This window comes from Pectinophora gossypiella, chromosome 8 (assembly GCF_024362695.1).
Source record: "Pectinophora gossypiella chromosome 8, ilPecGoss1.1, whole genome shotgun sequence".
Taxonomy (NCBI): domain Eukaryota; kingdom Metazoa; phylum Arthropoda; class Insecta; order Lepidoptera; family Gelechiidae; genus Pectinophora; species Pectinophora gossypiella.
Window position 1 is genome coordinate 7,414,301 of NC_065411.1, and position 17,957 is coordinate 7,432,257.

Here is a 17,957-nt window from a genome sequence, read left to right on the forward strand (position 1 = left end):
CAGTAGGTTCGTGAAAGAACTGAGATAGCAACCTACTTTTACTAAAAGCAATAAACTTTTCCTGGCTGCCTAATGCGCCGAGACAGAAAACAGCCACATCCTTTTACTTTAACTTGCTCTGTCTACAGTCTTGTGGGAGTCAACGCGAAACATTAGCATGGTAACGGCCTCCGTGGTCCAGTGGTTGAGCGTTGAGCTCACAATCCGGAGGTCCCGGGTTCTAATCCCAGTGGCTTTTTGATCCCTAGTTTGGTTAGGACATTACAGGCTGATCACGTGATTGTCCGAAAACGATCCGTGCTTCGAAAGGGACGTTAAGCCGCTGGTCCCGATTACTACTTACTGATTTAAGTACGTAATCGTTACATGAGTCATGTCAGGGGCCTTTGGTGGCTCAATAGTAACACTGACACCAGGGTTGGTTGGTTGGTAATCTACCTCACAACCCACACGATAGAAGATTAGCATGGTTATTTTACACTTTATTATCAACATGCCATTAATTCGTAAGCGTTCGCTTCGATTTTACGCGAACCGCTGAGTTATGGAAAAATAAAAAAAATTTCTTTAACTCACAATTTTTACATTTTCATGATTGGAGCCCTCTTTTAAGCATACAAAAGTCTAAAGTCTTCTAATACTGGCATGTCTTAGAAGACTCCGCTTTTCTTTAACACCATTATATTTGGCGTTGAGACAAACCCATGTCGGGTTTAACAATGCTTCTTAGCGTTTAAGGTATTATGTTCGTGATTTTCTTTGCAATATTATTATTTTATTTTTTTTTACTTAAGGATATAGTAATATAAGTATATAATAAGCTTATTTTAGAATATCAGGTGTCTGTGTGTGTATGTAATTAACCCAACGACGGTGTCTTGGGATCGAAAGCTGCTATATGAAAGTAGCTATAACAATCTATATGTGTGAATTCTTGGTGGAATTTCTTGTTGGTATCTAGACTACTCTGAATAAAAATCTTTTTTTCGCCTTCGCTGTTGAGTCACGAAAGTAGAACACGCGTGTTACATTCTGGGGTCTCCTTTATGAAGTCGCGTAAAAGCGTTCACGCAGAAGCGTTGATTTGCAGTAACGAATAGCAAGAAGCGCCTCGCGGGGCTCGTCTTCATAAACGCGGCCTGAGGTGATAAAGGCGGCGTTGAGGAAATAGTCACCATTTGCCATAAAGAAAAATAATAACAACATAACACAAAACATAGCATCACGCCTGTAATCCCAAAGGGGTAGGCAGAGGTGTATATTATATACACCCACTGCTCGTGGGCTATGTTTAGGCCCCATGTTATGGAGGGCTAACCTACCTTACCTTTACCTTGACATTAATCGGGAACAGATCCTGGAAACCATGTGATGAAACTATTATCTAATCTGTGGTTGAGGCCATGTCACATTAGGGTTAACCCTATCGTATATTTATTAATACGATTGAAAGTGTAATATAAAAGATTGTACTTCTCAGTTTCGAACATCGCAATTGATTTGAGATTCATCATCTCCCCAGCATTATCCCGTTTCTCACAGGGTCCGCCTACCTAACCTGAAGTTTTGACAGGTCCAGATTTTTACAGAAGCGTCTGCTGTCTGACTTTCCAACCCGCGAAGGGAAATCCTGCCCAATACAGATTAGGTAATATACCTCCGAAAATGCATTTCGGGTGGATTTCCTCACGATGTTTTCCTTCACCGCTGAACACGTGATAATTATTTATACCCCAAACATGAATTCCGAAATAAATTCGACAATCATTGGTTTTGGTCTGTGCTGGATTCGAACCTGCGACCTCAAATGCTACCACGGTTCCACTTGATTTGATAAATAAGGATCCAAAAATCAGATTTCAAAAATCTTCAACGCAATGGAGTAGCATTGTAGTGTATCTTTGTGGGCACCTCAGGACCGGAGAGGAAGCTTAATATACATATATAGGCTGTTTATTTATTTACCTTTGCTCAAGTGGCACAAATGCTCTGTGTAGATATTGCCTTATGCATGTTTGGATAGGTGCATTGCTATTGTACCTATTGTATTGTAGTTGACCTACGTTGACAGATTATCTCATAGGACATTACAACGTTACCTAGAGGTCGGCACGCTACCGGAATCCTAGTATTTATTGTAAGTATTTGTTCTAGTTCCAAACCTAGGGCCCTTGATAAGGAATACCCTTTGTAAGAGTGATTGATAGTGACGCTGACATACGAAGGACCCTTTCAAAACTCCGTAGGGCGGCCTAACAATGGCAGTCAATCTTTTTCGAAAATCATGACTTTTATAAAGAGATCGTTGCCATATATGACATGATATACTACGATCGATAAGATTTATCATATATAAATGTCAGGATTTGGATACCAGACGGTATAAAAAGCCGCAGTTCAATCAAGCAATATATTGCAATTTCACATTTGCGCATATAAAAGTAAGTAAGCAATGTCAACATCAATTCGACGTGGCTTTTTCAATCCCTTAGAAGACGTGGATGGGCGATGCATTGATTGCGTGTCGCTTAAGCTTATAAAAACTACTCTATGAGCATAGAGGTAGATTTTATCACTGACGTCTTACTTACAAACACAACTCACGGCCGTAATAGCTATTGAGGTGAGCAGACCACAAGAAATCGCAGCCACTATTGGTACAAAATCCTAAGATATGACTGACAGTATGGTATTAGGTCATCAGCCCATCATCTCCCAATTATATTGGATAATAATGTTGATTTGAGCATATTTTTAAGTTAGAAGTAAGTGATGTCTACTTCAAGAATATTTAAATATAAGTACGTACTATATCACTACCCAGACTTTGCCCAGGGATACGGGTGAAGACCTCAACGGTTGCAAAGGCGGAGATGGGGGCCATCGGCACGGCAATGCAGAACGGAAAAGGCAAGTCACAGGAATTGTAACCTGGAACCTGACAGAGGGCAGCAGTAACTGTCAGTACTATTCAGAGGCGGAGGACAAGAGTCCTAGTACGAATTTGAAATAGACTACTCTGGGCGCCACCGCACTCGCGTCGCGAGACGAAAACCACTGCCCTATTTTCCCTAAAAAAATATCATGGAGAATGCTACACCGACAAGAGCGTGGTTCTTAAATTAGTGCTGATGACTTATATCAGCACTTATACTAACACCTAGTCTTTTATTTATATATATTTACCGATAATATTATACGGCCTCCGTGGTCCAGTGGTTGAGCGTTGGACTCACGATTCGGAGGCCCCGGGTTCGAATCCCGGTGGGGACATATCACAAAAGTCACTTTGTGATCCCTAGTTTGGTTAGGACATTACAGGCTGATCACCTAATTGCCCGAAAGTAAGACGATCCGTGCTTCGGAAGGCACGTTAATCCCACGTTGATCCCGGTTACTATTTACTAATGTAAGTGAAAAATCGTTACATGAGCCATGTCAGGGGCCTTTGGCCGCTCAAAGGTAACCCTGACACCAGAGTTGATGAGGTTAGTATTCCATCTCACAACCCATACGATAAGAAGAATAATATTATATCCCCCATTTGCCCTCTTAAGAATTTAATCACCCGTCATTTTGCATAAATTAGATAGGATTAAGTATCTGTGCCTGGTTTACTGTGAATTAATGCTGCTAAGGTATAACATAAGCTTCTCAAGCGTTATTATAATTCGAGCAACGGTATACAAATTTAAACCTTCAAATCTGCTAAATTGTATATTCAGGGCTACAGGGATCTTAGTTAAATATCCCTAATTCTGCGTCACTTTCAGCACTTGATTTGATGAGCTTAGTCGGCAAGCTTAGATTAAGGATTGATGAGCTGTACTTGCAGGTTTCTTACTACTGCCATAGAATAAAACATAATACTACGTATAGAATGACCATTCTGGGCGCTATCCCACTCGCGTCAGACTGAGTACTGTGGGGCAGAAGGCAAGAGGGAAACCACAGCTCTATTTTTCCCTAAAAAGTAGCATGGAGGATGCTACACCGACAAGAGCGTGGCTCTTAAATTAGTGATGATGTGATGATAGAATGAACACCATCAGAGAAGAATAAAAGACCAAGGAGAGTAGTATAGAAGGGTTATCTCCGCCCCGCACCAATTCTTAGCTAGAGTTACTGTAGTGTTTAGATATCATTAATTTAATTCTGTACCGTCGGTGAAAAGTAATACAACTCGAGTTGTATCACTTTTGAGTTATTAGCACACACTTCATGTTCAAAAAATTCTCTTTCTTTCTGTCTAATTCACGTAACTGTAGCTATTATAAATACGGAGATAATTTTTGTGTACAGTGATATAAGTACTGTTTGTGAAGGATTCATGCTGTTATAACACGTGTAACATAATTCATCTTAACTTGCATCAAAGTGAAATGAAGATTTTCATTCAATATTTTGGTGTAAGTAAATGCAACTCAAGATATATTAAAATACACGCCATGCTTGAATTCTCACGGTCCGTGTTTAATGATATAATTTTAGTTGTAACATCAAACACCAAATTTATTTTTTCGTGAAAAGTAATATAAATTAATATATATCAAAATATTTCAGAAAATACGATCTTAGATATCAATAACATGTCGTGTATAATGATACATACAAGTTCGATTCTATGCGCCACCAGTGTGTATCTTAGGGTAACCTCCGCATAAACCTGTCTGTGGGAAGCCATTTTGTCTAGAGCCACAGCAAACCATATCTGATCCGCATTGCGAATGGGTATAGGTTACGTTAGTACTTCAGACCAAACCGTGTTTTTTTCTCTTTCTGTTATAACCACCTTGTAGTACTTAATAATAGTACCTCAATAAGTTGTGAGTCCTGATCATGGCGTCGATATCACCATGGCAGGGTTAGTCAAGAGGTATTTGAGATTTGTCATAACTGCCATTAGTCTCCTTCCCTTAGCTCGAAGCATAGCTATTTTACATAGTTTTCTTGATTACATGCAGATTAAGCGGTGGCAGATTGAACGCTGCTTTCATTGCTAAGGAGGTTGTAGACGTGAAATAATAGCTCCAAATATTATCAAGCGCCAATTAATATGCAAGCCATTCAATACACGCTGGTTAGATCAAGCGCCGGTAGTGGTATTTTTGAACCTACACAGTTGTAGATGATCGTACATACTTTTGGGTTTTAGGTCCCACTGGGATCCAGCTTGGCATCGGCAGCATCGGGATCTGCCACATCTTCTCAAGAGAAGATTACCAGTTTCTCAAACACGTTGAATGGTGTAAATAATTGGTCGAGCTTTCTCGTCTTTATAAAGGGAATAACTACTCTGAACTCTGTGCACCACCGTTAAATTGTTTTTTTCTGTATTTTGATTACATAAGAGAGAATTTATTACGCGCAGGACCGTGAAAAATGGAAAGAGGAAGGGGAGGCCTTTGCCCAGCAGTGGGATCTTGTAGGATAAATTAGATTAGAATAAATAATTGGCAACACCACGGGCACAACCCCTTAATTAAACCAGGTCACAAAGTTTTTAGAAATCCCAGGAGGTATTTGAGCTTCTGAAAGGAGCTGGTTGGCTTACATAGTCAACAAAAGCACGCATAATGGACCACTTGCGTTTATGCGGAAAACTGAGCCCATTAAAGTAACATTAGATATGGGACATTTGTCCATACATGTTGTGCCGACCCCAACTAGAGTGGGATAAAGGCAGGAGGATGATGATGATATAGTGGGAAGTTTGCCCACTTCACAATAGTGGTCCATACGCGAGGATACGCGGAACGTGTGCTTACGTCTAAAGTTTTGCGGAAACGAACTCATTTAGCTTAACCATAACAGACCATGGTAAAGGTGATAAGACCTACCCTGAGGATAGCCCTGTGTAACGTATAGGTTTGAAGGTGAATCAATGATCTTCATTTTTTCTACCTATTCTTATCGTCAACATTGATTCGACTCCGTTTATGGTTCTGTCAATGTTGCGGGCTACCATTAGACCGGGAATTTTGATAATTCGAAGTATTGAATTATCTGTTACCTAGCCTTAAGGGAAGTTGCGGGTCATTCCCAACACAAGTATCTGATTACTTACTGGGGAGACCTGTCCAATAATTGTAACTGATTTACAGAAATAAATTCATTTTTTTTTTAATTATCAAAACCTCTGTGGAAATGCGCCCTTCGATCGCCGGGCAAGTTTTGCTCATTTTCTTCGTGATACATGTATACTTTAGGGGATTTTGATTGTGGAATGAGTTGTAATCTTTTAAATAGTTTCAGCAGGAATGAAGTAACACTAACCAGTTTGTGTGATTTTGGTTTAAAAGTACGTATGTACATCACTTTTATCTCCAGGCCGTGCTGCCAGGCTAGCCCGAAACATTCCTAATGACCAGTCTTAATATGATTCCTCTTACCTTTATTTGTTAGGGGTGGAAATATTATCATAATTGAATTTGTAAGATGAACTAACAATGGTTTTGATTAGGGGCGTAATGTGGTGGACAAAATGTGTTTGTAGCGGGCAGCAGTGGTGGTTTTGACCGGTTATTTATGAGTTTTGAGAGTAAAATCATAACAAAATATTTTATTATCGCCACCTTACACTATATATACGTGTACCATCTTTATATGTATTTATTACTAGAGATTCGTAAAAACATGTATCATTTTACACAATAAAACCGAAAAAATAAATCAAGTTATACCACTTGACACAAATTCGTTATAGTTTATCGTTTGTGTCAATTGATATAAGTTACGTTTCTTTACTTTTTAAAGAAAATAAATAGAATTTTGCCTTTCTACAACTTCATAAAATAAACTTTCTTCCAAGACATTTTGTTTTTTGTACAATACGACTGTAAAATTATTAATTGAAATATGATATATCAACGATGACTTTTGTATAGTTATGTGTGTAAAAAGGTATATGTAGACTTGTATCAATTTACACAGTATAAAAGTTGGTGTCAACTGATACATGTAATTTATTTTGATCCTCTACCATTTCTGTTTAGGTTCTAAATATAACTAAATATTAGAAAAGAAACCTTCCATCATCACCTATCGACACATCTAACTTCTGTTCCATTATTCCTTATAAGTCACGAGCTAGAATATTTTTAACTTTAAACTCGATTTTCTCAAAACTTCAATTTTGGACTTGTATTACTTTTCACCGACGGTACAGAATTTACGTTTAATTAGTTGTTATTATATTGTATTAATTAAATGGTCAATAGTACGGACTCATGGCAGGTGGCACTGAGCATTCATTGGTCACCCCACCCGTACCCCTACCTCGAGTGACGTTACGAGGCCGGTTGTGCGGAGTGGGAGAGTCAGTCGAGCGCTGACTGCCATCCGGGTCGGTATAGTGATAAGTACATAAGGTAAGAACGAGATTTTTGAATTTGGGTCCGTGGTGAGCTACTGTTTTATAATTTAGACATTATAATGCTCGCCTTCAACCTTAAAAGTTTCAAATTTGTATCCAAAGTTGGACTTTTAAACTTGATATTTGTTTTAAAGATCTGTATTAGTCTCTGGAAAGCACCTACTCTAAATGTATAAACATATAATGAATGTGCCAATTTTCATCAAAATCAATCCAGTGTCGTAGGCGTAAAAGGGTTGACACTTTTGCATTTATAAATATTTATTAATTTCAATAGAAATATTTTTTTCGGAAAAATATATAAGTTGTTTTTTTATGGAATAGATATTGCAACGATTTATTTCACTTCTTCATACATTTACACCTGTAAATCGTACAGAGCTCGCGTAATTTGCCTCGTGGGGAACCGTTACCAGAATATCTGGTTGGCTGCCGAAGGATTTTCGAAGCCGTAAATAATGTCTCCTTAAACCCTTGTCTAATTTATTATTATTTCCCACATGTTAGATACAAACCTGGGTTTTAGTGAAATTATATTCGTATCATAATTTGTACCTACCTATAGATCACTTTGTGTGATTAGATTACCTAAGAAGCGTTGCAATTTCTTGGGGGGATTTAGCTGCTCAATAATTACTTTGGTGGAATGAAAAAGAAGAAGGAATTATCTAAATAGCATAGAACTTTCAAAAACGACAAAAAACTCGTAACAATCAAAACTCTGCTCGCTTTGACTGTGAGAGTGGAATTCGCTAAATAATTGCCGACTAAAAGTAGTGAATGCCGATTGAATCGATTTCTGCAATATTTTTATCAGCTTCCTATATTAGAATTGACCTTTGATAGACTGGAATGGAAAATGCTACACCGGCAAGAGCATGGCTCTTAAATTGATGATGATATTGAAATACAAGGAGTACTTGTATAATAAAGAAAAGAAAAATACAAATCGAAATAACCGAGAAACCTCGTTTCGAATCACGATAAAGCCAGCTAAAAAGCTGGACATGAGAAATTTACGAAATGTCATACACTAGATGGCCTATTTTCCTACGTAAGCAAGCGAATTTTATAAGATTATGATGCTATCAAATTAAGTATTTCGTGTCCAATGCTAGCTTTTTCTCAAAATACTTAGCGTTAAAATTGTTGTTCGTTCTAAATTTTAGACGTCACTCGTCCCAAAGCTCCTTAACCTTATCAGGTTCCGGAATTACGACATGAATGTGCCAAAACAATGTTCTTTCATGGGAATTAATATTAAGCCAAGGTATATACAAGTGTTAGTGACACCGCAACGAAAACTTTGAGGGATGATTCAGAGCATGATTCTGAGTAAGACCCTGTATAGAACGTCTTACTTCGGACAAGTGACCGTAGACTTCACGTCATCAACCATTTTCCATTCCCAGTGAGGAAAGATGACAATTCGCGAATAAATCCAGCTTTTGCTTATTACAATTAGCACCGCATTTGACCACCATTCTCAACTGATGGTAATTAAGGATGTGCTCTATGGCTATTCGGTACACACTTACCTAGTAAAAGCCTATTACAACTCACAACACGTCTCAAGGCTCCTTAACCCGGTACATCAGATTCCGACTGCGTCGCGCACGCTGTGCATCGAACGTGGAGATGACGTGTTCCCCCGAGGTTAAACTGTCGATAAATATTTGCAGAACACTGCAGGCAGCCGCAAAACAGCCCCCACGTGATAAGGCGACTGTTACACCACAGAGCAACCAGAACAGAGGTTTTAAAAAGACCGCATGGAAGCAATTCATCCAAAAAGTATCACAACATGAGGAGATTAGGGGGGTTAAAAAGGCCACATCGAAGCAATTCATCTTATAAAGTAATATTGCAATTTGTCATTTGTTTGCTTTGCGCACTAACTTTTATATGCAAAAATTTCAAATTCAAGACTTCACGACATGAGGAGATCAGGGGGTTAAAATGGCCGCATCAAACCAATTCATTTAAAAAAAGACAATATTACAATTTGAGATTTACGCATATAAAACTGAGTGCGCAATGACAACAAATGTGAAATAGCAATATGATTTTTTTTTTGATGAATTTCCTCGATGTAGCCTTTCTAACCCCAAAGTCAGATTGGTGGTTGATTTTTACAAACGTGGCAATACTGTTAGGCTAACTAAGTGGACACCGGAATAAAAACGGGACAAGCAGAAAGAAGGAAATCCAGAACAGAACATCGAAGCAGCCTATTTTGTTGCTATTCTGAACTTCTCAGTCTACTGAATATAATAATGCTGCTTCCAGTCAGTGCATTTGCATCTAATGATTATGTGTGTGCAATTCTACAGTGAATACGCAGAAGCTGCATTTAGTACAATTTTATGCACCTAAATAGCTTACTGGAACCGTTTTAAATGTATACAACTTGCTGTTCAGATTTTACTATGGTTATATAAAAGAGTGTTTATTACTTAATATCAGTGTATGTTGTCCGTTATCTAGATGTAAGTTTATTTGTAGAGTAGAGTATTTATTATATTTCTGGAGCATGTTTTTCATACGAATGTTCCAGATCTTATTTCTTGTAGCTGTCTTGTTTTCTATTGAACTATTATAAAACATAACTCCTTTATTAGTGCTATTTCCAAAATTTACTACTACTGGACTGGGAGCGAATAAAAAAAATAGAATGCTTTCAATTGCATCACTGTTGTATCCCTGACAGGATAGGCAGAGGTGTATAGTGTTGTTCCCCCTCAGCTCCTCCTCGTCAGCCATGTTTAAGTCTCATCTAATAAGAAGCGAGCCTATTGCGACTAACCGGGCACAAATATTATCTATGATCCGAACATGAATTCAAACTCACAAAGTCGAATTCACTGGTTTAAAACCCGATTCCAGATTCGAACTCCGAACAGGACTGTCACGGATTCACGGGTAACAATCAACAGGTTGCTTATGTCCTTTTAAAAATGAAGCATTTATAGTATAGGTACGTACCCTCCGGACTCGTGGTCACACCAGGTTGTCACACCAGTATGACAAACAGGAATTTTATTCTTGGTTGTCACACCGCTAACAATAGGTACAACACCTTTTATCACACCATTGTTAGTGCGGAGAATATCCCTATGATAAAAAATATACCGATATTTGCCATAAGGCATTATATTTGTGCAAAGAGATTAATTATGTTTAATACCGCATTCTTTTTGTTTATTCCTATCTTCTATAACTGGCGACCTAATGGATTTTTCCATAATTACCAGTTTTTTTTTATTTGATAATAAGTCATATGACAAATGGGGAGCGCGGAAGGCTCTAACCCGGTACAACATTTAAGACAACAGGCCTGAGGGTGCCCAATTGGGCGCGAACCTCTGCTCAAGGCGTCGTCTGAGAGGAAAAAATATTTGAAAAAATTAATCGACTCTAGTGGGTCGATAGCGATAAGTTTCTGTTACATAAGTAAAGTATAATTTCGTAAATAAAATCAATTTTAATTTATACGCCGATAAACACAGCACTACTTACAATGACAAGTCAGGATAAAAGGTGTTGTATTGTTAGCGGTGTGACAAACAAGAAAAAAAATCCTGTTTGTCATACTGGTGTGACAACCTGGTGTGACCATGAGTCCGGAGGCGTATTTTGAAAATAAGCCAATAATTGATTTTATGGCAAGCATAAACAAGATAACAAGCAAATGTATCAGCAGGGCGCAAGGCAATGTTTATACAATCAAAATCGTAATTAGCAAGCTGTCGATCAAACCCTGTCATCCCTTGGTGGCTACGTCATCAATTTTCTTTGTACCGTCCATCTATTCTACGCATTAATCGAATCTGCCTACTGTATTATGGAGCAGATGGTAGCAATCTATGTTGAGAAAGGTCGCGTTGTGAATAATAAGGACGCTTTGATAGAAGACAAGCCATCATCGTTTTATGATTCGTTCCGAACATGTTGGTGTTGAAGACCAACGTATAATAATTAATAAAAATCGATGTTCTGGTGAGGAGCTCGGTGGCGCAGCGGTAAACGCGCTCGGTCTGCGATTGTTGAAGTTAAGCAACTTTCACAAAGGCCGGTCATAGGATGGGTGACCACAAAAAAAAAGTTTTCATGTCGAGCTCCTCCGTGCTTCGGAAGGCACGTTAAGCCGTTGGTCCCGGCTGTATTAACAGTCGTTAATAACCATCAATCCGCACCGGGCCCGCGTGATGGTTTAAGGCCCGTTCTCCCTATCCATCCATAGAGAAGGCCCGTGCCCCAGCAGTGGGGACGTTAATGGGCTGATGATGACGATGTTCTGGTAAGAGCCGTGGCAGCCCAGTTGGTAGAACGCTTGCCTTTCACTTTAAGGTCGCAGGTGCGAATCCAACACAGGCCTAAAGAACCAATGATTGTCAAATTTGTTTTCGAATTCATGTTTAAATCCTAAATGATTGTCACGTGCTCAGCGGTGAAGAAAAACATACATACATAACACATAAATAGCCTATAACGTCCCACTGCTGGGCACAGGCCTCCTCTCAATCAACCGGAGAGGGTATGGAGCATACTCCACCACGCTGCTCCACTGCGGGTTGGTGGAGGTGTTTTTACGGCTAATAGCCGGGACCAACGGCTTAACGTGCCCTCCGAAGCACGGAATCAACTTACTTTTTCGGACAATCAGGTGATTCAAGCCTGAAAAGTCCTTACCAAACAAAGGACAGTCTCACAAAGTGATTTCGACAATGTCCCCATCGGGAATCGAACCCGGACCTCCAAATCGTGAGCCTAACGCTCTTACCACTAGACCACGGAGGCTGTGAGAAAAACATCGTGAGGAAACCCACATTGCCGAGAAATGCATTTTCGGAGGTATGTGACCTAACCTGTATTGGCTGGTTTTCCCGTCGCGGGTTGGAGGGTCAGACAGGCAGTCGCTTCTGTAAAAAACCAGACCGGAAGCCGGACGGAGTTTATATATATACCTGCGTCTATTTTCTAATTAAGAGACCCCTCGCGTAATATAATATTAAAATAAAAAGGTAAAAGTTATAAAAAGATTTTAGTAGGTGGTCAGAAACCTTTTCAGACCATTTTTGTTCATCACACCCTAAATAAATAATAAAAGTATTTTAACACGTGCATTCCCTTATCAATCACTGAAGGTATTAAATTAATGAGTAACTCAGTGATTCATCATCTCCCTAGCGTTTAGGGTCCGCTAACATAATCTGAAGATTTAATAGGTCCATTTTTTTACAATAACGACTGCCTGGCTGACCTTCCAACCTGCCAAGAGAAAACCAGCCCAATACAAGTCAGGTCATGTGACATAGGAATGTTCCGCCAAAACGCATTACTCTGGCGTACGGGTTTCATCACGATATTTTCCGCTGAGCACGTGACAATCAATTTGTTTTAGAACATAAATGGAGGCAAATAAAACGATATAATGCAATTGAAATAAGTTTATTTTACTGTATGTCCTATCACATCATCATCATCACCAGTCCATTAACGTCCCCACTGCTGGGGCACGGGCCTTCCCTACAGATGGATAGGGAGATCGGGCCTTAAACCATCACGCGGGCTCGGTGCGGATTGGTGGTTATTAACGACTGCTAATGCAGCCGGGAGCAACGGCTTAACGTGCCTTCCGAAGCACGGAATATCCTATGACGGTCGAATGAGATGTGTCGTTATTCAGTTTTTGCTCCTGATGCAAAGTAACGCGACGTTTCTGTGATTAGCGTTGCTTTTAAATATTGACATGGCGCTAACGTAGTGTGCGCCTGAACACAATTATAATACAAACATGAATTCGTGAATAATTTCAAAAACCATTGGTTTAGGCCGGTGCTGGATTCAAATCTGCGACCAAGTGTTCAATGACACGCAAGTGTTCTTCCAACGGGGCTACCATGACTCTCCAATAAGTAACTCATTACTTACCTAATTAATAGAAATGAATGAAAATCAAGTTAAAAAGTTACTAAGAAATATAAATAATATTTTGTTACTACTTACAAAAAAGTCTCAGTCGTAATTATTAATCCAATTACCACTTCATTCAAGTCAAAAATTGTAAAAGGACCTTTCAAGACCAGGCAGAAGCGTACTTATTAAAATGTGTTTTCGTGAAATAATCCTTGAGGTCTGTTTCTTGTCGTGGCAGCCCTCGAATAAATATACTTGACAGCCCTGAAGTAGACCACTGAATAAAAATGTTATGAAAAAAAAAAAAATCTTGTGAAATTATATTCGAAGTAAAATGTTGTGTTGGAATAAAATGTAGCCTTAAATGAATTTTTAACTATAATAAAGTACGTACATTCAACCCTTTAGCTAGAATACTTATTGACTTTGGTCATATAGTAAATGCCTTCTGCAGCAAATCTGCATAAAATCACGCCCATTTTCCGGTCAATCATCAATAAGTATAATCTGAAGCCACTCCTAGCTGACATTCCTATAACGATTCCAAATTTAGTAAATATAGATAGATTTTTCTAGAAACTATGTATACTATACTAATAAAAGTACCTATCGTGTACGGTGTCAAGTTTAAACCCAATAAGCTACTGTACAAAATTCCTTTCTCCATAAACGTTTCCTAAGTCTTTATCCTCTACATTCAAATCTACATTTAATGGCAAATATGTAAGTCGCATGACGCCAAAGAAGAGAAAAAAAAAACGACAGGTAGAAGAGTTTAGTCATTAGTGCTTTATGCTTTAACGAGAGTTCCAGAGCTTGCTCGAAGATAAAACTGCTTAAAATGTTCCATGCTGCTTATCACTGAGGGTGTGATTCCATGATTGACGCGACTTGCTTAAACCATCCATATAATAATTATGATATGTTTAGTTCATAACAGGTCTTAAATTTTGATAAAATACTTCCAAATGATTATTACGAACCTTTAATTACCTAGAAGAGATTTCTATCGTCCTCTCCATTTATCTGTTGTTGTTTAAGTCTTACAATTATAATAATAATTATTATATTAATATAATTGATTAATAATTACTATTAAACAGAAACGACCAGTTCAGTACAATTACTGATTATAGTCAAATAAAATAACATTTTACAATCGTCTCAATGCACGGTAAGAATTAGATCTGTCAAAGTACGTAAGCCAGTGTTATACCACAGATCATAATAATACTATCGTTATACCATGGTTACGTGCATGAGCACGTCACCGTCACGTAACAGCCTCCGTGGTCTAGTGGTTAGAGCGTCAGGCTCACGATCTGGAGGTCCGGGTTCGATTCCCGATGGGGACATGGTCGAAATCACTGTGTGAGACTGTCCTTTGTTTGGTAAGGACTTTTCAGGCTTGAATCACCTGATTGTCCGAAAAAAGTAAGATGATTCCGTGCTTCGGAGGGCACGTTAAGCCGTTGGTCCCGGCTATTAGCCGTAAAAACACCTCCACCAACCCGCATTGGAGCAGCGTGGTGGAGTATGCTCCATATCCCCTCCGGTTGATTGAGGAAGGCCTGTGCCCAGCTGTGGGACGTATATAGGCTGTTTAAACAACCATGGTGACGTCCATGAGCATAGTGATGTATCAGTCGATATAAGGTCGATCGATTCTTTTCTATGTAACAAGACTTATGAGCAAATAGTGTTGGTACTTATTGCATTGCATTATATTGTATTGCACTGTAAACTGTAACTTGTTTACTGACCATTCCAGTATTTAAACATCATAAACCAACCGATTATATTATACTTATTCCCGTACTGTCTCATTTTGAAAGTTCGCGCAACTAGGTGTTATAAAATGTTACGATTATGACAACGACGCAACCTTCGCCCGCTATGAGGTTCGTAACCCAACTGTATCTAAGCAAATACAACCAGTGGAAGCTAAACTAGTGTTTATTACAATACTAATTACTTACGTATAATTTTATATCTTTAAATATAGAAGCAAAAGGTGACAACTGACTGGCTCACTCATCACTAAATCTCAGAAACTACAAATCCTAGGAGTCTCAATTCTTTAGGACGTAGGTGCTCACTAAGATGGAATTTTGCGAATTTCAACCCCCAAGGGGTTAAAGAAGGGGTTGAAAGTTGATATTAACTCAGAATCATGGTCTGAATCGTCCCCCTGAGTATTCGTTGCGATGTCACTGATACCTGATATGTATATGTACCTATAATGGCCCCGATTCCTGCAGACACCGCCTAATTTTATTTTAAGTTATATCCGTCATTTTCATATTCGTCGAAAAGGAAAGGGACGGATGATTCACAGCTCTTAATTTTAGGAAGAATGAGTAAATGAATGTGTCGGGTTATTGACGGATGTAAAATTTTTAGACGGTTGGTTTAGATTTGTGCTTAAAATTGACGTGTGTTCCATAAATTTTATGCTTGTCGATTAGCCGTCCCTTTCCTTTTCGGCGGATAAGAAAATGACAGATATAACTTAAAATAAAATTAGATGGTATTTACAGGAATTAGCACCAATATGTGTGTATGTGTGCATATATATTATGTATGCCTATTTATGTATGTCATTTTAAGTTATATTGCATTATTTACTTATACCTGTATTGCACCGTCCCTGACTCCAATATGTACCAAGTTAATTCAGCCCAGTTAAAGTTGCCTGGAAGAAATTGCTATTTAGCAATAAGGCCGCCGATTGTACTTCTATCGTCACATTTGTAATTGTTTTTAGTGTCATGTTTATATGTGAAATAAAGCGTTTTTGTATTGTATTGTAAGGTTTTTATGAAACGTTGTCATTTATGATGCGGACAGCTAGTAATTTTATATAACGTACAATTTCTCTAGAAGAAGTAGAAGTCACTCCTTATTATCCCGATTGAGTCTTATTAGTTGTTGTGTCCTGTCGGAGATGCATCCGTTTGCGCGTTGTATCCTACTTAAGGCTTCTAGGTGCTGGTTATAAAATTCTATATTTAAACAGGATATTGACTACTATCTCCATTTACATTACGAACGCAAGTCATTGAGCACTTTTTTCTGCATGTTTGAAAATAGAAATGAAGAAAACTTAATTGGTAAATCATCATCATCAATTTAAGAGCTACGCTCTTGTCGGTGCAGCATTTTCCATGCTACTTGTTTAGGGAAAAATAGGGCAGTGGTTTCCCTCTTGCCTTCCGCCCCGCAGTACTCTGTCTGACGCGAGTGGGATGGCGCCCAGAGTAGTCTATTACAAAGCCATACTAGGACTCCTGTCTTCCGCCTCTGAATAGTACTGACAGTTACTGCTGCCCTCTGTCTGGTTCCAGGTTACAGTCCCTGTGACTTACCCCTTCCGTCCTACATTGCCGTACCGATGGCTCCCATCTTCGCCTCTGCAACCGTTGAGGTCTTCACCCGTATCCCTGGGCAAGGGTTCTACGTTATACCTCGTAGGTCTGGGTCCTTATTCGAAGTCAGCCACCATCTCACTCCGGCCTACTGAAGTAAGAGGCGCCCACCCACGCGGCAAGGACGCGCCGAACAGGTACGTATGTATAAGCAAGGTACGTATGTAAACGATTCATCAGTCGCTAACGTCAACTTTACAAAAAAAAACGTACTTATTTAAGATTCATATTCCATATCACAGCTCTCACTGGATACTAAGTCTCAACGATGTATAAACAAAAGTCATAATAAGTCGCATCATCACTATCGCGGACGAAACTGAAAACTACCCTCGGAGGCCCTGAGGTCCCATTCCCGGATCTACATGAAGTGTTGGAACATTGTCCGGGACATTATCGTAGCACTGTATTTTACGAGACCTCTCCTAATGAAAACAGGACTCCACTCGTTGAAGTATTTAGACAATGGCCAAAATGTGTAGTTCAACTGCGATGAAACAGACTACCTATGTCGCATCACAACGCCAGTCACGGCATTGCGCTAAGTAAGGTGATTTTAAATAAGTACATGTTTTCCACATAAAGGTAGGTGCCCACTATAAAATTATGTTAACGCCTTGATTGCAGTTTTTCCACCCTCGAGAGGAGTATATTAAGGACTTAATAAAATTAAATACAAAGTATCGAATTGCATGCCCTCTTCTTGACGTTTCGATAGCATTCAGATTTTTTCAGCCCAGTATTTTGCCACTCGGACAGCATTTTCGGTGGTATTCATCAGCTTCTCTCCCGTACAGGTATCAGGGCACGCGGGGCAAGATGTTAGATGAGCCATAGTCTGTGGCGTAACACCACACACGCAGCTCAGGTCCGATCCGTTGAGAAAACCCCATGCATGCTTTAAAATTATGGAGTAACTATATAACGAGGTGCTGTAAACCTTCAGGAACTCCGCCATTGGATATGGAGACCCCTTCAGTTCGCAGCGACATAATAAAAAATAAATAAAATACACTTACAAATATAAACAATTAACACAATACAACAAGTGCAGTTAGGTTAGGCATCGTACGTTTCATCTGCATCACTCTACTTGGATTCTAATTACGCATCAGTTTTTTTCAAAGTGAATGTAAGAACAACGAAAGACTTACCTCTGTGCATTACAGGGTCCGCTTACCTAACCTGAAGATTTGACAGATCCGATTTTTTACAGAAACGACTGCCTGTCTGAC